Raw genomic sequence first — 24,510 nt, 5'->3', positions numbered from 1 at the left:
CGACCCAGAGACAAGACCCACACAATTTATTGGACCATTTTCCTGATGTCTTCAGAAATGAACCAGGAAGGGTAAAGGGGGTCTTTCACTACATCCCTACACACCCAGGGGAGGTTGTCCATTTAAAACTTAATTAATGAACCATCCTAGAGTCCTTGGTCCTCCCCACTCATAATCATTGCCATGCCAGGTCAGTCGTGAAGGTTCTGTATTGATTTCAGGAAGGTGAACGCAGTATCCCAATTCTACAGTCATCCTATGCCTAGGATAGATGACCTGATTGATTAATTATGAGCCACTGTTTTCCTCTCCGCGATTGATCTGAAAAAAGGTTATTTGCAAGTACCTGTCAATCGGAAAGGACAAGGAGAAAACAGCCTTCTTCACCCCTATTGGACTATTTCAATTTAAGGTATTACCCTTTGGACATCACGGGCAACAGCCACATTTCAAAGGTTAATGGATAAGATCCCGACCATACTCCTCCTTCTGTGGATCTTATATCATTGATATAATCGTCCATAGTAGAACATGGGAAGAACACATGCACCATCTCCATTTAGTCATCAGAGCCTTGAGGGAGGCCGGCCTTACCGCAAACCCAAAAAAAAGTCACTTGGCACAGTCAGCAATCAAGTATCTCTTTTTATTTTAATAGGAAATGGGCTTGTTCAACCCCAAGGTAAAAATGCAAAAGTTGTGCAAGAGACTCCAGTACTCAAAATCAAGAAAGATCTGAGAACAATTTTGGTTTTAGTTGGATACCCCCAATTATTCCTCCATTACCTCTTGCCTCACTGATAATCTTAAAAAAGCAGAACCCACAAAAGTTAAAATGCAGTGCATAAAATCAAAGCTGTTTTGATAAACTTAAACAGAAACACACCCTATGCACTTCACCAGTATTGAAAGTGACTAATTTTAACAAAGAATGTATCTTACAAACCGACGTCTCACATGTTGGGTTTGTGGCTGTTCTTTCCCAAGATCATGATGGCATCAAACATCTGATTCTTTATATCAGTCAAGTTATGTCCAGGGAAAATAACTGTGCCACAATTGAGCTTGAGGCCCTACCAATAATGTGGGCAGTCTCATACTTAAAATACTATCTCACTGGCAGAAATTTGATACTGATCACCGATAATTCTCCATTAACATGGATGAGCCTCTGCAAAGATACAAATGCTTGAGTCATGCGCAGGTTCCTACATATGCAGCCCTATTGTTTCATGGTAGTACAATGAAAAGGAAGAGATCAGGGAAATGTGGACTTCGTTTCCCGTTTCTCAATGGATGCTGACAGAACCAGCAGCATTAGGGGAAGGGTATGTGATGAGTCTGATGATGTCATCTTTCCTTTCCTGGACATAGCCTCTTCCCATGTGGCCCGAGGATGGCAGCCGCTACCTGATCCTTGCCCTGAGGGCAGCTATATGAGGGAGGACCATATGGGGGGAGGCTACCCTCAGGGGGATGACTCAGCATCATTGGATGAAAACACATATCCCCCGCTCCCATTTAGGGATATCCCCTTCATTTCTCATGCCTTTATGGCATACTATGTCAGTCCCCTCAACCACCCTTAAACCTACTGATGACATCTTTCAATATTCTGTGAAAAGAATGCCAAGGGCTGCCTATCATTCCCATGTATATAAAAACACTGGAACGAGGAGACTGAATGGAATAATGAGGATTACCAAAGCCGAGAAGACCAGGACACTCTCTACTGGTTGCGAACGTATGGTAGGTGCCAGGACATTTAAACATCATGACCAGCATGGAGGAGAGAGATGCTGCCTGGAGGAGCTTCATCCTCTTTATGCTAACCACGGGACTGCCGAGTCGCAGGGAACACTATGTAGCCTGGAGGCTCAGGGAGATGGCAGAAGGATGCTGGAGCTGGTTTGCCATGCTGGGACCATAGCAGGAAGAGAAGCAAAGTCTTCCTGGTGGCCATGCAAACCAAAAAGCAGTACCAGCACTGCCTGAACATGGAGAAGGGCTCAGCAGCACAGCGGTAGCTGCAAAGGACATGGAGGCCGGTAGACAAAACCAGGAGCCCGTGAGGAAGTGACGGGATGCCAGAGTGCTGCTTCGGCAATGCTGTCAAGGACAGATACGAGCCAGTGAAGTGAATGAAATGGATTTGAAACCAGATATGTCAAAAGGAATAGCAGAAGTCAAGTTTGCAATTTTATTAAGTGAACTGTACAATAAAGTCCTGGCAGGGGAGTATACCAGGCAAAGTCAAGTTTTTACGTATTTATAAAGTGAACTGTATGAGAAGGTCCTGGCAGGAGAGTATACCAGGCAAAGTCAAGTTTGCCATTGTGTAAAGTAAACCACATGAGAAAGGCTTGGTAGGAAAGTACACCAGGCAAAGACAAAATGTAAGTCAAATTGGATTGAATGTAGAGAATAACCTGGTAGGGGGGTATACCAGTTGTCCTATGAGGCTGGGACCCATATCCAAGTTGTTTTGATGAACAAAGAATCCCAAGGAAGACTTGTGTCCTTAGGATTTTGAATTGTTTGAAGAGACCTAGGGAAGGGAGACATTTCCCTAAGAGTGGAGTGCAAAGCCAAAAGGAATGAGTTATCCTTTTGGGCTATAAAGAACTTTAATTCTCTTGTTGATTTGTTCTATTGATGAAGAGAAACCTGGGGAATGGAGCCATTCCCTGGAACCGTGAACACTATCCATTGGGAATGTTTGTGTTAGTGTTACACCTTTCTTTTGAACTTGAACATTTGTGTACTTTCAAGGCCAAAGACATTACTCATAGCCACTGTCATGATCTCTGCTTCCAAAAGATCAGGACTTGCCCGTCTCCCTTGGAAGCAGACCCATAACCCCGGTTCCGAGTGCCAGCCAGTCCCAATTGGGACCTTTGGACCCTGTCCTGGCGCCAGTGGCACCAGGCTCATAAAGATGCCCAGTCCCAGCGCGGGAAGCGCCGGGCTCATAATGCTTGGGTGGACTTACCTGCAGCAGACCATGCTGCTTACTTACCTGCCAGTTGGACCCCTGATCCTCTTCTGTTTGGGACTACTTTTCCTGTTGGGTGGGGCAGGAGCCACTCCCTAGGTTCAGAACACTGGAACTCTTCTGGAAAGCAGGAACTCTTTTCTTACCTAGGCGTGGCTGTGGAAGGAGACACCTAAGCACTACAGGAGGCTATTTAAACCACACCCGATGGATGAATCTTGCTTTGTGTTATTCTGCATTCTCTGCAGCAGAACGCTCATCGTGTCTTCTGCTTCTGATCCTGGGCCTAAGGGAACAAAGGCTTACCATCCTGGAATCCAGTCTTCAGCAGCACCTGTAAAGACAAAGAAAGAACAGGTTAGCACTACGGTCTTCAGTGGCAGCGCATCTCTTACCTGGTCCATCGGCTGTCACCAACGCCTCGCGCTGCATTCCGGCATCTGAAAGACAAAGGCTTACCTACTCTTCGCACGCTCCGGAGGCCTTCGGCGCTGCATCCCGCATCTGAAAGACAAAAGAATGTGCGTTTAAAGACATTGGGCAACTTTATTACTCACGTGCCATTACTCCTTCCCACGCTGAATCCAGTGGGTATTCCAGCACCCTTCAGCTTCTCTAAAGCTCCGAACTTGTACCTGCAAGATAAAAGGGACAGTTAGTGCGCATCGTGAAGCAGGCTACAAGCGCTTACTTACGTGCTTCCAGGCGCTTCTATTCCTCACGCGGGTTCGATCCTCAACTCTCATCAGCCCGCCATCCGCCATCGCCGGAACCCTGCAAAACAAGAGATATCATTACAAAAGACTTTTAAGACATTTGAAGTGCCCAGAACTTACCGTTCGTGCAGTTAACGACGGACAGCAGTCCTCTGAGGTCAAGAGGCATGCACCCTTATCCAGTGAAGAAACTGGTTACGGCACCCTGCCCCGAGGCAGATGGAGAGCTCGGCGTTCACTTACCTAAGGTGAGGGCGTTAACCTTTGGGGTTCTACAGGAGAAGAGAAAGGGAAGAGGAGAGAGGCACCCAATAACCACAGTTCATTAATCCCATATTTTCTATCTGCAGACATCTTACTCTTCAAGTCAGACATACAGTGCACAGAGGTCCAGCCCAAAGAGCCAACCGTGTGTTACACATCACCTTTGAAGATACAGCATTCACCCAGTCAAGACCGGCGCCTCTGCGGGAATCAGGTGAGCGTTACAGAACACAAAGCCTACCGCAAAACTCCCACCCAGGCGCTATGGAAACCTCGGATACCGACCAGCTAGCCCAGTTACTTGGGGAACTAAGAGCAGAAGTGCATGCAGCCCGTCAGGAAACGAATGCTCTAAGAAGGGAACTGATTCTTTCCAAGGAGCGAACAGACGATCTCGCTAGACAATTGCTACAATCACAAGCCGGACAAACTCCGTTACCCGCATCAGGGGCAAATCTTCTTTCAACATCCTCTACGAACCCAGTGCAGATCAACCTACCTGGGAATGTACCTCTGGCTCCGCCCGAACGATTTTCTGGTGACCCAAAGAGGTTTGCAGTATTTATTAATCAGTGCCGGTTGCACTTCTTATGCCGGCCAGCAGCCTTTCCAACTGATCAAGCTAAGGTAGCTTTCGTGCTTTCGTACCTTAGTGGCAATGCGGCAGACTGGTCGATCCCTCTAGTTAATCAAGATGATCCGGTTCTCCATGATTTTCAAGCTTTTCAGCTCAGTATGGAAAAACTGTTTGCAAGACATTCACAGGGGCAGGCCTTGGACAATGAGCTCCTTTCATTGCGACAGGGTAATCAAGACCTTTTGGCTTATATTGCGTCTTTCAACAGACTGATAGTGGAAACTCGATGGCCTGAGGACAAAAGGATTACGCTGTTTTATAGAGGTCTACATGGAGAGCTCAAAGATGTGTTAGCCCAAGTAGTGAATCCCCCGCAAGACTGTTCGGACTATATTGACTTAGTCGTTCAAATTGACCACAGACTGCAGAACAGGAAGGCCGATCGTTCCAAGTTTGATGCTCGAGTAGTTTCCAAACCACCAACTCCTACCAAAGGAGTAGACTCCGGGGAACCCATGCAAATAGGGGGCCTGAAAGGACCACTAACACAAAAGGAGCGGGAAAGGAGAAAACAGCTGCAATTATGCCTCTATTGAGGAAACTCGGGGCACTTTCTTCGAGACTGTCCGGTGAAACCAGCCAAGAAGGCAGTAGGAGCTGCAGTTACCAGGGTCACAAACTCTGAGCAGGGAAACGACCTCGCCCGACAAGAATAGAGGTCCTCTTGCCGAGCGTTAAAACCAGTTCAGTGACCTCGCATTTCGTGATACCTATGGTCCTCATTAGCCCTGAACATCCGGATCGATTACATGCGATTGAAGCTTACGTCGACAGCGGTGCCATCGGCAATTATGTGGATCATGAAATGGTTTTGAGGATGAATCTGACTCTTTGTCCAAAGGCTGTAAAGGACGTCATTACTACGGTGGATGGTACGAAGATAGCCTCCGGACCAGTAACGCATACCACCCAAGAAGTGACGCTAGTAAGTCAAGATGGACACCATGAGAAGATCGTGTTTGATGTGATCAAGGCCCCTCAGTTCCAGATTATTCTAGGAATTCCTTGGTTAGAGAAGCACAATCCTCAGATCGATTGGCGAGCAAGAACGGTTCAGTTTCCAGAATGTGTCTCTACTTGTCACCCTCGACCTGGTGTTGCACTGGCAGCAATTTCCTCGGAGGCTCCCCAGTTACCTCCTGAATACCTAGAATTCCAAGATGTTTTCCGGAAGGATCAGGCTAACTCTCTACCTCCTCATAGGTCTTATGACTGCCAGATAGACCTGATACCTGGATCTACTCCTCCTTGTAGTAGAATTTATGCCCTCACCGAGCCTGAGAATCTTCACCTCCGACAATACCTGGATCAATACCTAGCGAATGGGTTTATTCGTCCTTCCAAGTCCCCTGCTTCCTCAGCTTTGTTCTTCGTTCCAAAAAAAGAAGGGGACCTTAGAACTTGTAGAGATTATCGCGCCCTGAACCAGATCACCGTTAAGAATAGATATCCGTTACCTTTGATCCCTGAACTCCTGGACCAAGTCAGAAAAGCATGCATATATACAAAGCTGGATCTTAGAGGAGCCTACCACTTGGTACGAGTAAAAGAGGGCGATGAATGGAAGACGGCCTTCCGCACCAAGTATGGGCTATTTGAATAACAGATCATGCCCTTCGGACTTTGCAATGCCCCGGCCGCCTTTCAATATTTTATGAACGATGTCCTCAGAGAGCTCATAGATGTGTGTGTTGTTGTTTACATTGACGACATCCTCGTTTATTCTTCATCGGAAACTGAACATCGGAAACACGTGAAAATGGTCCTCGAGAGATTGCGTCAACACAAACTTTTCGCTTAGTTGGAAAAATGTGTTTTCAACGTGACTGAAGTTGAATTCTTGGGATTCATATTATCACCTAGCGGAGTGCGTATGGATTCAAAGAAGGTCGATGCAATTCTCAAATGGCCATCGCCATCCTCCGTAAAAGGTGTTCAAAGCATGTTAGGCTTCGCTAACTTTTACCGCAGGTTTATCCCCGAATTCTCTCGAATAGTCCAGCCCATCACCGCCTTGTTAAAGAAAAACAAACGTTTTGAATGGTCTACCGAGGCGGGACAAGCTTTCCAGAATTTGAAGACTAGATTTATCTCTGCACCGATCTTAAAACATCCTCGCCCAGAACTCCCCTACATGGTTGAAACTGATGCTTCGAGCCTTGCCATGGGGGCAGTTCTATCACAAAAGGACCCAGTAACCAATCAGTTGCATCCCGTGGCATTTTGGTCCCGCAAATTCTCGCCTCCTGAAATCAATTACACTATTACTGATAAGGAACTTCTAGCTATCAAGTCCGCCTTTAAGGCTTGGCGGCATTATCTTCTGGGGGCCCGACACACCGTTACTGTGATTACAGATCACCGAAACCTGCAATATTTGAAAACCGCAAAAGCTCAATCCTCTAGGCAACTCCGTTGGGCACTATTCTTTGCCGAGTTTGACTTCATAATTACCTATCGACCTGGTACAAAAAACGGTAAAGCTGATGCCCTTTCTCGGATGGGAGTGGAAGAACATTTGATCAATCCTAAACCTGTACCTATCATTCCCGAACAAAGAATTCTAGGTGTAATCGCCACACAATCCATAGAGGAAGTTAAGGATAAAGCCAGGCTACTGGTAACTCCAGCAGACATACAGAATTGGCATCTGCAGGGAAAGGACTTTACGGTGAAGGACAACCTATTATATTTCCAAGAACGGTTATACCTGCCCAGCACAGATTTACAGAAAAAGGTAATCTCTTGTTATCACGATTCTTTAATGGAAGGACATCCCGGTATGACCAAGACCTCGGAAAAGATCAAGCGCTACTTCTGGTGGCCGTCTTGGAAAAAAGATATCAGAGACTTTATAATGTCCTGTGGAGTATGCGCCCAAAACAAGAGTCAAAAGGAAAAACCAGCCGGCCTCTTACGCCCTATTGACATCCCGCCTCGCCCTTGGCATACGCTTTCTATGGACTTCATCACCGTTCTACCTCCATGCTCCGGATACAATACGATCCTAGTAATCGTGGACCTATTCTCCAAGATGGCGCATTTCATTCCACTCAAAGGCTTACCAACAGCAGCAACTATGGCCCGAGAATTTCTCGAAAACATCGTCCGACTGCACGGTTTTCCTTCAGTTCTAATTTCGGATCGAGGTAGTCAATTTATTTCTCATTTTTGGCAAAGTTGCTGTCGGTCGGCTCAAATTGATGTAAGACTTTCGACCAGCCACCATCCTCAAACCGACCGACAAACCGAGAGGACCAATCAAGCTCTGGAACAGTATTTGCGCTGCATGCTACAACAAACTGAAAAAACTTGGAAAGATATCCTTTGGATAGCCGAATATGCCTACAATAACTCTGTCCACTCGGGAACTGGGAAGACCCCGTTTTTTCTTTTATACGGTAGTCACCCTTGAACCTCGGAGTTGGATCCACTCCAAGATCTTGGAACACCAGCAGTAGACAACCTGCATTCTACAATCACCCAATCACCCAAGCCTTTAAGGAAGCCGTTTCTCACCTTCAAAGGGCTAAAGAACAATACAAGAAAGGAGCAGACCAACATCGGAAGGAAGCCCCCCCAATATCAAGTAGGAGATCAAGTCTGGTTATCCACCAAATATCTACCTCTAAAAGCACCACGCACATTCAACCCAAGATACCTTGGTCCCTATTCCATCACTACCATAGTAAATCCAGTAGCGGTCTAGTTGGACTTGCCCCCTCACATGAAGATACATCCGGTCTTCCACGTCTCTCTATTAAAACCCGTGCAACCTCAAACCCGACTAACTACATCTCCAAAACCTATTCTAGTTGATGGAGAACTCGAGTTTGAAGTCAAAAGCATCCTGGATTCCAAGATCTCCAAATCTAAACTATTTTACCTGATTGACTGGAAAGGCTACGGTCCCCAAGAAAGATCCTGGGAACCTGCAGAATATGTCCACGCGCCTCGTCTAATCAAAAGATTTCATCGAACATTTCCTAACAAGCCCAAACCCCCGGAGAAGCCCGGTTTGGGAGGGGCCTTGAGGGGGGGTGCTGTCATGATCTCTGCTTCCAAAAGATCAGGACTTGCCCAACTCCCTTGGAAGCAGACCCATAACCCCGGTTCCGAGTGCCAGCCAGTCCCAATTGGGACCTTTTGGACCCTGTCCTGGCGCCAGTGGCACCAGGCTCATAAAGATGCCCAGTCCCAGCGCTGGAAGCGCCGGGCTCATAATGCTTGGGTGGACTTACCTGCAGCAGACCATGCTGCTTACTTACCTGCCAGTTGAACCCCTGATCCTCTTCTGTTTGGGACTACTTTTCCTGTTGGGTGGGGCAGGAGCCACTCCCTAGGTTCAGAACACTGGAACTCTTCTGGAAAGCAGGAACTCTTTTCTTACCTAGGCGTGGCTGTGGAAGGAGACACCTAAGCACTACAGGAGGCTATTTAAACCACACCCGATGGATGAATCTTGCTTTGTGTTATTCTGCATTCTCTGCAGCAGAAAGCTCATTGTGTCTTCTGCTTCTGATCCTGGGCCTAATGGAACAAAGGCTTACCATCCTGGAATCCAGTCTTCAGCAGCACCTGTAAAGACAAAGAAAGAACAGGTTAGCACTACGGTCTTCAGTGGCAGCGCATCTCTTACCTGGTCCATCGGCTGTCACCAACGCCTCGCGCTGCATTCCGGCATCTGAAAGACAAAGGCTTACCTACTCTTCGCACGCTCCGGAGGCCTTCGGCGCTGCATCCCGCATCTGAAAGACAAAAGAAGGTGCGTTTAAAGACATTAGGCAACTTTATTACTCACGTGCCATTACTCCTTCCCACGCCGAATCCAGTGGGTATTCCAGCACCCTTCAGCTTCTCTAAAGCTCCGAACTTGTACCTGCAAGATAAAAGGGACAGTTAGTGCGCATCGTGAAGCAGGCTACAAGCGCTTACTTACGTGCTTCCAGGCGCTTCTATTCCTCACGCGGGTTCGATCCTCAACTCTCATCAGCCCGCCATCCGCCATCGCCGGAACCCTGCAAAACAAGAGATATCATTACAAAAGACTTTTAAGACATTTGAAGTGCCCAGAACTTACCGTTCGTGCAGTTAACGACGGACAGCAGTCCTCTGAGGTCAAGAGGCCTGCACCCTTATCCAGTGAAGAAACTGGTTACGGCACCCTGCCCCGAGGCAGATGGAGAGCTCGGCGTTCACTTACCTAAGGTGAGGGCGTTAACCTTTGGGGTTCTACAGGAGAAGAGAAAGGGAAGAGGAGAGAGGCACCCAATAACCCCAGTTCATTAATCCCATATTTTCTATCTGCAGACATCTTACTCTTCAAGTCAGACATACAGTGCACAGAGGTCCAGGCCAAAGAGCCAACCGTGTGTTACACATCACCTTTGAAGATACGGCATTCACCCAGTCAAGACCGGCGCCTCTGCAGGAATCAGGTGAGCGTTACAGCCACTTAGAGTTACTTTTAGAATGTGAGGGCTAGGATAGGATTTCGGACACAGGACATTTTGCTTTGGAAATCATGACACAGGACAGACCCTTAGTTTTGGTTGAGGTAGGGGAATACCTCCTAGAGTAGGGACAGTGAGGTATTTTGCAACCCCTTTATTATTTTGAATCATGAGTTCTCTGTGTCCATGCCTCATTTCTTGCTCCTTACACTAGGTACAAGGTCAGCATCCTCCACCTCCAATCTGGCCAAGGCTCTCAACCTACTCTGCTCCTTCTCGACCGGCACCTGTCCTCTCATAGATTTCCTCCCTTCTCCTGCCACTCCTTCTTCCTCTCCTCTCACCTCTACATCGCCACTGATGGTAGTAGCACGCCTCTGTACCCACCCCGGAAAACCTTCAAAGGTGGTAACCAGCTTCACATAGCAACTCTGAATGCCTCCTCTGCTGTCAAACACTCCTATGACATCTGTCTCTTCTCAGAAACTTTGACCAAGACATCTTCGCTCTTACCACCAAGACATGGATCAATACCAGCTATGTCACTGCTCTTGACACTCCCCTTCCTAAGGGCTACAACATCCTCTCCAAACCTAGACACAACAGACCTGGAGGTGGAGTGTCCCTGATCTTCCAATAGTGGGTCCCTGCCTCCATCATACCTACTAAATCCTACTCCTCTTTTGAATGCCTCATTTGTAGGTATAAGGTCTCCCCTACTCTCTCTCTCTCACCCATGCCACTATCTACAGGCCCTCTGGCCCTATCTCTCTCTTGCTTTCAGAATGGGCAGACCTCGCCTCCTCCATATCAACCTCTTCTTCCAAACTCCTGCTCTGTGGTAAATTCAACATCCACCTTGATTCCCTTGACTCATCCACCTTTCAGTTCCGTGTCTCTGTGATTCCCTCTCCCTCTCCATTCTCCCTCCCGACCCACTCTGCTGGTAACACCTTGGACGCCTTTATATCTGGGGCCATTCCTATCTCTAACATGGTCACCATCCCCCTCTCCTGGTCTGACCACTCTCTCCTTTCCTCTTGCCTTGGGTCCCTTTGTTTCCTATCTGAGCTGCCCCCAGCACAGCCAGCCTCCTTTGCTGTCATCTAACCTATGCAACGAGTGTCCGTTGCTGCTTTTGCCTCCATCTTCAACCCCCCATTCCTACTTCCGACTCTCCCTGTGACTCTGTCCTTGCTAACCTGCACCTTTCCATCTCTAACACCCTTGACATCCCTGCCGCTGTCATGAGTATCGACCTAAAACTTGCCTCCAGGAACAAGAGCTGGTTCGACTCCGATCTAGCATCTCTGAAACGCAAGTGCAAAGTTGCTGAACAGAAGTGGCAGACCTTGGGGTTACCCTCTGAAAAACTGGCCTGCCACCTGCTCCAGAGGCAATTTCGATTCTGTATCCACTCAAAGAAGCGGGCCCACATCCAAACCTGCATCTCTCGCGTCACTAACAACATGTCCGAACTTTTCAAAATCTGCAAAGAACTCGCCAATCCAGCTGCAGTTTCCACCTCTCTCCTTCCTTCCCAGACCCTCTGTACCGTGTTGGCCTCCAACTTCACATCTTGTCCTCACTCTCCTCCACCCGCATCGCCACTCCCTCAACTGCTCCCCGCCTCCCTTGCCCCCTCCCTGCACCCTCTCACTCTCCTTCCTCATGCCCTTAGCACCAGATGAGGTCTCTTAAATTGTCCGCTCTATGAAGGTCTCCATCAAACAGGTGCTCCCATGCTCTTCCAGAACCATTAAGGACAACATCTCCTCTATTGACCCTGCTCTTGCTGACTTCTGTAACCACTCCTTTGCCACTGACTCTTTCCCTCTATCCCTCAAGTACTCCCTTGTGCACCCTCTCTTAAAAACCTGTCTGCTAACCCCTCCTGCCCGGGTTGCCTTCATGACCATCAACCTCGATTCCTCGATCTCTCCTCTGCCTTTGACATGGGCCACCATTCTATCCTCACAAAATGATTCCGTGACACCCTCAGGATCACTGACCGGGCACTGGATTGGCTGACCTCTTACCTCACTAACCGCCCTGCCCAGTTGCAAGTGGGCCCTTTCTCCTCCACCGCCTCACTCTCCACCTGTGGCGTCCCCTGTGGGTCTATCCTATCGCCATGGCTCTTCAATATCTATCTTGCCCCTATTTTCCTCATTTCCAGTGTAATGCTGATGACAAACTGCTTTCCTGCATTCAAACTTCCCTCTACTACTTCCTCTTCCTCTTCTCTGATCCCTGACTACCTGTCCACCATTCAGACATGGTGTGCAGCTAACGATATCTATCTTAATGCCAGGAAGACAGAGATCCTTCTCATTGGGATACCTGTGCGCTCTTTAACTCCTATCCTTTGGCCACCCTCTTTGGGCCCTCTACCCCACCATCCTGTGAAGCCAAAAACCTTGGGATCATCTTCGACTCGGCTCTCTCCTTCACCCCTCACATCATGGATCTTACTAAGAAGTCCCATTTCTAGCTCCACCTTCTCAGAGGCATTTTTCCTTTCCTCACTTTCCCCCCGATGCTCAATTTCTCCAGAGTTCTGGTCTTCTCCAGGCCGGACTACTGCAACAGTCTCTTTCCCAATCCCCCTCTGTCCTCCCTACGCCCCTCCAAGGCATTCTGCGGCCTGGGAGTACCCTATCTCCAACTTTTCCTCCCCAAATACTCCCCTGCTAGAGCCCACACTCATTGAACTCCAACTCTATGACTGTCAAATGCTTCTCAGAGCAGAGAGTGAGGGGCAGGTCTCTCTCCTCAGCTGGTGCCTCCCTTTGGAACTGCCTCCCTGCCCCTGTCAGACTTGAGCCAGACCTTCTTAAGTTCCGGAAATTGCTCAAAACTCTGCTGTTCTTGCCCCTTTCCCTATTCTCGTCCGGTGCCCATCCGGATGAGAACACACCACCCGCGGCATACCGCACCAAAGGAAATCAGCCCCCCGGGCAATTGTAAAACAATTACACACCACATTGAAACGACGTGGCAATAAGACCAGCATGCCTTAGCCTTGATACGGACCCTGAGGGTATGAAACACGTGTCGGCTTACCACCTAGATAAATAATAAACGTCATGGTATTAATCAAGTCTGTAGACTTTAAATCTATTTTTAAAAAGCGCAAGGTATCTGGGTACAAACAAATCGCAATTCACATGAGAGGTGGGGGCAGCACCTCCACAAACCCATGACTGTGCAGCTCATAAACCTGGAACAAGTAAACAAGTAAAACAAATAGAGTAAAGCGCATGTGGAGACTATGATCTAGTGCCCAAACACTCTCACTGTTGCATAAGGCGCCGAGCAAATTCTCAAAAAAATAAGAAACATTCCTTGTAGAATGCTAGTATTCACCGAAGGTAACACATACCTTTGACATTGCAGGGTCACACCTAACAGGGCTTGCCAGTCCAAACCATTCTGCAGGCCCATGCACCACTCAGAGGAGCCCCAGTCCATACCATGAAGTAGGCCCATGCACCACAGAGAGGAGTCCCAGTCCATACCGTGCAGCATGCTCATGCACCACAGAGAGGAGTCCCAGTCCATACCATGAAGTAGGCCCATGCACCACTCAGAGGAGCCCCAGTCCATACCATGAAGTAGGCACATGCACCACAGAGAGGAGTCCCAGTCCATACCGTGCAGCATGCTCATGCACCACAGAGAGGAGTCCCAGTCCATACCATGAAGTAGGCCCATGCACCACTCAGAGGAGCCCCAGTCCATACCATGAAGTAGGCCCATGCACCACTCAGAGGAGCCCCAGTCCATACCATGCAGTAGGCACATGCACCACAGAGAGGAGTCCCAGTCCATACCGTGCAGCATGCTCATGCACCACAGAGAGGAGTCCCAGTCCATACCATGCAGCTGACTCATGCACCACAGAGAGGAGTCCCAGTCCATATCGTGCAGCAGGCTCATGTACCACAGAGAGGAGTCCCAGTCCATACCATACAGCAGGCTCATGCACCACAGAGAGGAGTCCCAGTCCATACCATGTAGCAGACGCATGCACCACTCAAAGGAGACCCAGTCCATACCATGCAGCAGGATCATGCACTACTGAGAGGAGACCCAGTCCATACAATGCAGGAGGCCTTTGCACCCCTGAGAGGAGCACCAGTCCATACCATGCAGCAGGCCCATGCACCACAGAGAGGAGTTCCAGTCCATACCATGCAGCAGGCACATGCACCACTGAGAGGAGACCCAGTCCATACCATGCAACAGGCTCATGCTCTACTGAGAGGAGTTCCAGTCCATACCATGCAGCAGGCTCATGCATCACTGAGAGGAGACCCAGTCCTTACCATGCAGGAGGCCCATGCACCTAGAGGAGCGCTAGTCCATTCTGTGCAGAAGGCCTTTATACAACTGACAGGAGCCCTCAGTCCATTCTTTGAAGAAGGCAACTACTGACTGAAGGAATCCATACCTAAGAGACTGTAGTGACACACCTAACATGAATTACCAGTCCATACCATGCAGCAGGCTCATGCACCACAGAGAGGAGTTCCAGTCCATACCATGCAGCAGACTCAAGCACCAATGAGAGGAGTCCCAGTCCATACCATGCAGCAGACTCAAGCATCACAGCGAGGAGTCCCAGTCCATACCATGCAGCAGACTCAAGCATCACAGAGCGGAGTCCCAGTCCATACCATGCAGCAGGCTCATGCAAAAACAGAGAGGAGTTCCAGTCCATACCATGCAGCAGACTCAAGCACCACAGAGAGGAGTTCCAGTCCATACCATGGAGCAGGCCCATGCACCAGTGAGAGGAGTCCCAGTCCATACCATGTAGCAGGCCCATGCACCACTGAGAGGAGCACCAGTCCATACCATGCAGCAGGCTCATGCACCACAGAGAGGAGTCCCAGTCCATACCATGCAGTGAGGAGTTCCAGTCCATACCATGCAGCAGACTCAAGCACCACAGAGAGGAATCCCAGTCCATACCATGCAGAGAGGAGTGCCAGTCCATACCATGCAGCAGACTCAAGCACCACAGAGAGGAATCCCAGTCCATACCATGCAGAGAGGAGTGCCAGTCCATACCATGCAGCAGACTCAAGCACCACAGAGAGGAGTCCCAGTCCATACCATGCAGCAGACTCAAGCACCACAGAGAGGAATCCCAGTCCATACCATGCAGAGAGGAGTGCCAGTCCATACCATGCAGCAGACTCAAGCACCACAGAGAGGAGTCCCAGTCCATATCATGCAGCAGGCTCATGCACCACAGAGAGGAGTTCCAGTCCATACCATGCAGCATACCGGTGCCAAATTGGCTTTCGCGGCCGCGCCAACGGGGGCTCTGCGACTAAGGAGGTGCGCCAGAACGGCCAGCGCCAACACGTGGTGTACCCTTCTTCTCCTCCTCTGGGTGCTCAAAGCAACAACTGCAGCGCCCCCTGCTGGTGCCGGGTCACAGTAGTGTAGAAAAAGCGGCTGGTCCCCTGGTGAGCAGGTGGGCCTTCCTGACCTCCCCTTACTGTGGAGATAGCGCTAATGCATCAGCGACCAGCACTAGGGCGAGGTACTGCTCTGATCAGGGGAGGCACTGCAGAGGTGCTACAAGAAAAGGCCACACCCCCTTCCTCTCTGTGAGGCGCACCCCTTCCATTGGAATAGTGCAAGCATGCCTGAACCAATGTTCTGCTAAGCTAAGCCCACCTCGAACCATGAAATGTTGGGTTCGGTGGCCTTGGCCCCTTTGTTCACTGCTGTTGAAGGTCAGGTCTGAATGGAAAGCCTGGCCCTGGTTCTTTCCTTATGATGCTGGGACTGGGGCTGTGCTGTCCTCAGGGTCTTGGCCCGCATGAATGGGTTCATCTCAGCCCCCAAGAGACCCAGTACCAGGGTACCCATGTTGGTGCTCTTATGACGTAGGAAATGTGCCTTCGCCCAGAAGCATACTTGGCACAGGGCAACTGGCACTCATTGAGACATTGTCCAGGTGGAAGTAAACCTAAATGTTGCCAGTTGGTTCTGGAATTACAGTTGGTGTTGTTGTACTACAGGGGCCAGTGGGCGCATATAGTGGCAAACGAAGGGTGTGAAATGGAATGCCCTCGCGGCATGAAAGACTTCCCTTTCTGAAATTCCCACCTCAAATCGTATTGTTGCTACCATTGTGGTCATTATCATTATCATCCTTGTTACTATTATAATTATTGTAATTTGTATCATTACTAGCTGCACTTGGGTATCACATGCTAATCTAGTCCCTCTCTATGTCTGTCCCCTCTCTCTCTCTCTGTCCTCTCTCTATCTCTGTTCTCTCTCTTCTCTGTTCATTCTCTGTCTTGCTCTCTGACTCTTCTCTCTCTGTGATATCTTTCAACGTCTCGCTCCCTCGCTCTCTCTCTGTCTCACTCTGACTCCATGCTCCTGATTCTAGGCATCTTTCCTGGGGAGAAATAAGCGATGTGCTCGCGCGTGGTCTTTATTTATGCCCAAAAAACGTGCTTTCTATTCACCAAGGGCCTTAGAATCGGTGCCAAAGTGGGCGGGAGCGGTGTTCCTCTACTTTTATAAATCAAGTGTTACTTTTCCTATAAAAACAAACTGTTTCGGAATGGTTTCGTTTTAAACTAAAAGTGTAGGAAGAAGTTGAAACTGCACTGCACATCGTTCCTGTAAACAGCAGGTGCATGTGTTTGAGGCTTTGTATTGCTCGTGGGAGGGGGCGTGGTGATGGGGTTTGTGGGGAGTGGGTGCAGGCCCGCAGGGAACATAGTCCCACTACTTCTTTTCGTGCACTTCCAACACTGCTTAGAAAGTTCTCATCATTCACAGAAATATTTGGATGCCCTCTCCAAAGTGTGGAACGGGTGTTTCTGCGTGTTTCAAGGCACACCCGGAATTCAGATATGCAAGGCGCCTTGAAATGCACTCAAGTCAGACACACATCCCTGCCACTGTTTGGAACAGGCGCAGGGGGTGCACAATGCATGACGGTGATTCACGACATTGTCATACATAGTTCCTCGAGGGGAGTATGTACTGCTTCTAACCACTTGCTTTTCTTTTTCTTAAACAGGGATAGAAATGCATTTTTTGTTGCCAATTCACGATAATACACCATCTTAGTCTGTTTCAGTGAAATGTTGTCCGCCTTTAAAGCATACGTGTCATGAACGTGTTCCGGACACTAATGTCTGCAAGCGGGAAAGGCCGTGCACCATCAGTCTTGCAGCAAAGACCCCTGGAAATGCACAGGTCACCATTGAGAATAAGGTGACCGGTGCATTTCCACCAAAACATGGCGCATCAAAAAATAGCACATGCTCTGCGCTATTTTTAGATGCTCAATTTTTTGAGAATGTGTTCCTATGTCCCTGTTTCTCTCTCTCCTTCTCTCTCTCTCTCGCTCTCACTCTCTCTCTCTCTTTCTTTCTCTCTCTCTCTCTCCCTCCCACTCTCTGTATGTCTCTCCCTGTGAGAGTCACATTGTCATTTGTGTATTTTCTAAAGCCTCTTTGGCTGCTGCAGGCAGCACCACAACTAGAGAAAAACTATGGGCACCTTAAAGGGGATGGCGGATTTGTAATGGTTTGAAAGTAGAATGAAAGCAGCAGTAACAGAGGCATCCCACGAGGTGGGGAAACTCCAGGTATAGAGACATACGTTGTCATGCCCTGTGTATTCATGCATGTCATGCAGAAAAATCCAACTACGGACAAATCAGATGTAGAAGGTTAAGAAGGATAGAAATAGGCTTTTAGAGGGATACTACGGTTCTGACAGAACTTCTAAGGGACCAGAGAATCAGTCTGACAGGGCTAAAGATGTGTTTGTTGCGTTCTATTTTGTATTCATTATTAATAGTTGTGCACACTGTAACAAATGCATAGGTCTGTAGCACTACTAACCAATCACTGGCCAGAAAGCAAAAGTAAACATCGGCAAGGTGCTGACAGAAGAAATAGATCATTGGTTTTAATCTAAGTGCAATCCTTTCCAAGAAGGGGGGACATTTTAAGAGGCAACATGGTGTGTATTCTCAGCAAAATAAGCTATACATGAAAATAATTAATTGCACTAACTTTAACACATTAACAAACTCCCGAATACCAGTATGAATTAGTTCATTTCTATTGCACTCTTGCTAAATATCCCTATAAGAAAAGGGGCAGGCACAAATAGCACCAATGACGGTTTCTGGCTGCCTTGCATACAATCCAAGAGCATTTTAGGAATTTAAGATTGAGTGCAGATGATTATATTTTTGACAAATATTCCTGTGATAAAAGAGTTGTATGCCTGAATCACTGAAACCGTACGGCACACTGGGGTTGGTGTTAAGTACATTTTTCGCAACATTCACCCTATCATTACAGTGTTTGAAACTGCAAACCATTGCTTATTTGTAGAGCCTCAAGGCTGGATGTGGGAATAACATGGCTGCGACATCGGTCACTGCATTGGGGTCCAAGGTTCCTGGTTTGCAAAACTTGCAGAATATTAAAGGAAGAGGTGCTGAGTCTCAGGGCAAGAATGCTGGTGCTTCTATCCAGCGGCTCCCCCTTTACGGACATAGAGAATCATCTATGTATATAAATGATTATTAACAATAGGAACATTGTTGCCACATCCACATTATTCAGGTGAGCAGGCGAGTGAGTCCTTGCAGTGGCTGCCTTTCATCATCAAAGCTTTATCAATGAATAAAGTAGCTCAGCTTCGATTTAAGTCGTTTTATATTTCCGTTGACTTATCTTTCCGATGGTCTAAACATTTCAGTGACCCCATTGCCTCTCCTGAACCCCTTCCCATCTGGCGTTTTCCTGCTGCAAAACTTGTCTTAGTTACAGACCAGCCGAAGACCCCCAGAAGCAGCGGCAGACCTTCTCGCACAGTTTGAATGGGGGGGAGGAGATATTTACACATTGCATGTTCATTCGTGACAATGCAGCATATAGATCACGTGCATGCTGCTTCTACTGGTGGACACTGGATGTAAGCAGATACACCCCTACTCCAGGGCTCCTGGGCCTGGTGGCCTTTCCCCATGCATCATTAAAACGGATCCTCTTTGGTAATTCCGGATTCTATGTGGGTTCTTTTTGGAAATTCTCGAATGACATCAATTCCCCCCATCATGGAAACCTTTGTATATTATCCTGATTTTTAAAAAAAGGGGAACCATTTAGTCCTACCAATTACAGACCAGTGGCAATTCTCCACGCAATGAGTACAATATTTACCTCATTGGTATTGAAAGATCTGAAGATTTGGATTTCTAACTTGGGGTTCTTGTCACATTTTCAGGTGGGGTTTAGACAGTATCTAAGTGCATCCTTGAATGGTACAGTGATGTTGCATGCATTATCAGAGGTAAAGAAGGGGTCCATTGGACCTGTCTATATCGCATCAATGGACATGTTCAATGCCTTTGACCGAATTTTTTCGCAACAAGTTATCGGGGAAAACTACTGAGCAATCAGGTTAAATTGGCTGGGTTTCGCAGACGATGTACATGTATCGGTCTACAAATAAAATTATCCCTTTTTTCCAACTATCCCATAGGTAACTATCTTTAATTAATAGCACTAAAACTAAGATAATTGTATACACAAATAAACATAAACCAAAAACCATGCATTGGCATCTTGGAGACTCGTGCCTGGAGAGGGTCCTCTCTTTAAGATATTTGGGGAACTCTCTTTCTAACAATATTTCTATCAAAGTCTTGAAAGAAGGAATAAAAGCAAGGATGCAGCCTCTTTTTGCCCAGTTTAAAAGGATTTGTTTTATTTTTTATTGTGGCCATTTTCATTGTTACCTCTTTTGCGTTTTACTCAACAAAAATGGCACCGTCCATTATCACTGGTGTAGACATCTTGCTGGTGAATATCGGTCCTTACCTGAAAACAATACAGGGTATTATTTGGCTTGTCACTCACAATACCAAATGCAGTTTCACGGCATGAGATGGGCCTAACTTCTTTGCATACTGTAGTGATTTGGAGCCAATTACATATTCATGGAAAAAACACTTGCCCCCACCCCCAGCGAATATATCTTCATGAGGGGCTGGTTAGTTCTTTCAGCGATTTTAGTAGGCAAATGGACAGGACTTTTGAAAAAATTCCAATGTCGAAGAACTATTAATGAACCCACTGAAAACAAAGTCCAAATTGTATGAAATGTATTGGATTGAAAGGATTGATAATCTGAGTGAATACTCTATAAGGAATCTGCAGACTTTGCAATAAATAGATGAAATCTGCCTAGGTGCATTCACCTCTATCCCTGTACCCGTGCTCAGCTAATGTATCTTACATTTACGCTGAACCAGATTCTGACTCTGCAATGTACTGGTCCAAGATTGCAAATAGAGAAAACTGCAAGGATCTGTAGACTATGTAGGAACATGGACGCTACTGAATCGCTAAAACCTTTAACGCAGTACTGTGAGTCAATTGGAGAGCGGAGAAAATTGCATTTTTATCATTTTATTCGCTCCAACACTGAAGATGTCAGTGAATCCCTTTGGAACCAGTTAATGGAGGCATCACTCTATTGTCGTCCATATATATATATATATATATATATATATATATATATATATATATATATATATATATATATATATATTTCGCTTTTTGATGTGTCTAATTCCCAGATGAATTTGAAACCAGGCACGAATGCACTTTAATCTACATGGTCTTAATATGTTTTATAATATTTTAAGGCGAGAAGGGTGCTGTCACTGTTGTTGTATTGCACTAGAGTAATGCTGCTACACCGTATACACTGTATTATTTTATCGTATTGTGTGTATTGCTGACAAGGTTCTTTTGTGTGTAAGGTTTCGTTTGTAAACCAATCACAACAATACAAAAAACAACACTACTGCGTCCGAGCAAGACGTATGGTTGTACCTTCCGCTCCCAGCAGTAGCCCTCCCCGCAGCTGTTGACTAGGAGGGGCTGGGAGGGGGGGTCTCACGTCTGATGACTGTGCAGAGCGGGATCTGCTATTATTGACCGGCTGCGCAGACCATCGATTGGATCACCGAGCAGTTTATAATCGTCCTTGTCCGTCCCAGCGTCTATTTATAGCCCCATCCCAGGCCTGTCTGCACAGGAGCAGAGCGGGAGCCGCCCGGGGGAGGGGGCGAGCGGCAGGAACAAAGCCAGGCTGCCGGTCCCACCAAAGAACGCAGCATCAGCAGCAATACTGTAGAACACGCGCAACCCGCCCTGAAATAGCGCAAGCGCAGCACAGTAACTAACCCATGCATAGAGAAATGTGAGGATTTCACATGCATACAGAAATAAGGCGGGATACATGATACCCCGATATAGCGATATTAGGCGGACTACATCAAACCCTGCACTGAAACCCAGACATAGAGATATTAGGCGGGCTACATCAAACCCTACACAGAAACCCAGACATGGAGATATTAGGAGGAAAATCAAACCCTGCACAAAAACCCATATGTAGAGATATGAGGCGGGCTACATCAAACCCTGCACAGAAACCCAGATATAGAGATATTAGATGTGCTGCATCAAACCCCACACAGAAACCCAGATATGGAGATATTAGGCGGGCAGCATCAAACCCCGCAAAGAAACCCAGATATGGAGATATTAGGCGGGCTGCATAAAACCCTGCACAGAAACCCAGATATAGAGATATTAGGCGGGCTGCATCAAACCCTGCACAGAAACCCAGATATAGAGATATTAGGCGGGCTGCATCAAACCCCACACAGAAACCCAGATATGGAGAGATTAGGCGGGCTGCATCAAACCCCGCAAAGAAACCCAGATATGGAGATATTAGGCAGGCTGCATAAAACCCCGCACAGAAACCCAGATATAGGGATATTAGGCGAGCTGCATCAAACCCCGCACAGAAACCCAGATATAGAGATATTAGGCGGGCTGCATCAAACCCTGCACAGAAACCCAGATATAGACATATAAGGCCGGCTACATCAAATCCTGCACAGAAACCCATATATAGAGATATTAGATGGGCTGCATCAAACCCTGCACAGAAACCCAGATATGGAGATATTAGACGGGCTGCATCAAACCCTGCACAGAAACCCAGATATGGAGATATTAGGCGGGCTGCATCAAACCCTGCACAGAAACCCAGATATGGAGATGTTAGGCGGGCTGCATCAAACCCCACACAGAAACCCAGATATGGAGCTGTTAGGCGGGCTGCATCAAACCCCGCACAGAAACCCAGATATGGAGATGTTAGGCGGGCTGCATGAAACCCCTCACAGAAACCCAGATATGGAGATGTTAGGCGGGCTGCATCAAACCCCGCACAGAAACCCAGATATGGAGATGTTAGGCGGGCTGCATCAAACCCCGCACAGAAACCCAGATATGGAGATGTTAGGCGGGCTGCATCAAACCCCGCACAGAAACCCAGATATGGAGATGTTAGGCGGGCTGCATGAAACCCCGCACAGAAACCCAGATATGGAGATGTTAGGCGGGCTGCATCAAACCCCGCACAGAAACCCAGATATGGAGATATTAGACGGGCTGCATCAAACCCCGCACAGAAACCCAGATATGGAGATATTAGGCGGGCAGCATCAAACCCCGCACAGAAACCCAGATATGGAGATATTAGACGGACTGCATCAAACCCAGCACAGAAACCCAGATATAGAGATGTTAGGTGGGCTGCATCAAACCCCGCACAGAAACCCAGATATAGAGATGTTAGACGGGCTGCATCAAACCCCGCACAGAAACCCAGGTATAGAGATATTAGGCGGGCTGCATCAAACCCTGCACAGAAACACAGATATGGAGATATTAGACGGACTGCATCAAACCCTGCACAGAAACCCAGATATGGAGATATTAGGTGGGCTGCATCAAAGCCCGCACAGAAACCCAGATATAGAGATATTAGGCGGGCTGCATCAAAGCCCGCACAGAAACCCAGATATAGAGATATCAGGCGGGCTGCATCAAACCCTGCACAGAAACCCAGATATGGAGATATTAGACTGGCTGCATCAAACCCTGCACAGAAACCCAGACATGGAGATATTAGGCGGGCTGCATCAAACCCTGCACAGAAACCCAGACATGGAGATATTAGGCGGGCTGCATCAAACCCTGCACAAAAACCCAGATACAGAGATATTAGGCGGGCTGCATCAAACCCTGCACAGAAATGCAGACATGGAGATATTAGGCGGGCTGCATCAAACCCTGCACAGAAACCCAGTTATAGAGATATTAGGCGGACTGCATCAAACCCTGCACAGAAACCCAGATATAGAGATATTAGGCGGGCTGCATCAAACCCTGCACAGAAACCCAGACAGAAACCCAGATATAGAGATATTAGGCGGGCTGCATCAAACCCTGGACAGAAACCTTGTAGCTGCTGCAAAATGGTGCAAGGACCTGGGCAAATAATATCAGTGCCTGGTAAATACTCAATACCTATACACAAGCCAAAACGGATGGCTTTGCCAATGCATGTTTTTAACAGGACTTCAGTGAAGAACACTGCTTATAAATCGAGTGGCAGAAGTAGAGCGTTTACAGTTCCATTTAGGTCATTAAATCTAAGAAGACTGGCAGGTACTTTAAGTGCAAAGTTTGATGACAAGTCTTGAATAAAGCAAGCTGAAAGAGTTCCTATTAGTCCTTGTTTATCAACGTCCCCTTATTTTACATTTACCCCGGTTACTGTAGAACAAACAGAGTCATTCATGGACCTCATTACGAGTGACGCAGTCTGGAAAAAAAGTGCCTTTCTGTACTGGATCACTCCCAGTCTGCCATCAGAGGCTGTAAACTACCGGCCGGCCGGACCTGCCGGTAGTTCAGGCCCCTACCAACAGAAAATCACAGAAGCACTGGCACCGTTAGCAACAGTGCCAGTGCTTCAGTGTCCCAATTCCTGTGGAGGGACTCCACGGGAATGAGAATTTACTGTTCCTCTGTCGCCCTTATTATCCTGGTATTACCAGGATATTGGGCGGCAGAAATGGAAAGACGAGGTTGCCGGTACCAGCACCGTTGTAATGAGGACCGTTGATTCGAAGACCAAAACTCACAAATCATGACTACGACCCAATTCCAGCCTGCTTTGCCAAACAACAGACCTCCTTCCTGTGCTATTTCATCACAGCCTTTGTTAATGCCTCATTAGCTCAAGGTTGTGTACCCACTGATCTCAAAAAATCCTATTTGACCCCATTACTCAAAAAATCTATATTAAACAATAGCATGCTCTCCAAATATTGACCCATCGCGGGTCAGGCTTTGCGTCTAAGATTCTGGAAACAATAGTGACAATGCAACTTCAGAATTGTTGGGAAGAAAATGGAATTCTGGATACTTACCAATCTGGTTTCAGGCTTGGCCGTGGAACTGAATCTGACTTGGTGGTGGTCTGGGATGATATCCT

Source organism: Ambystoma mexicanum, chromosome 3q (genome assembly GCF_040938575.1).
Source record: "Ambystoma mexicanum isolate Mex_15411 chromosome 3q, UKY_AmexF1_1, whole genome shotgun sequence".
Classification (NCBI taxonomy): domain Eukaryota; kingdom Metazoa; phylum Chordata; class Amphibia; order Caudata; family Ambystomatidae; genus Ambystoma; species Ambystoma mexicanum.
This window is presented reverse-complemented; position numbering follows the sequence as displayed.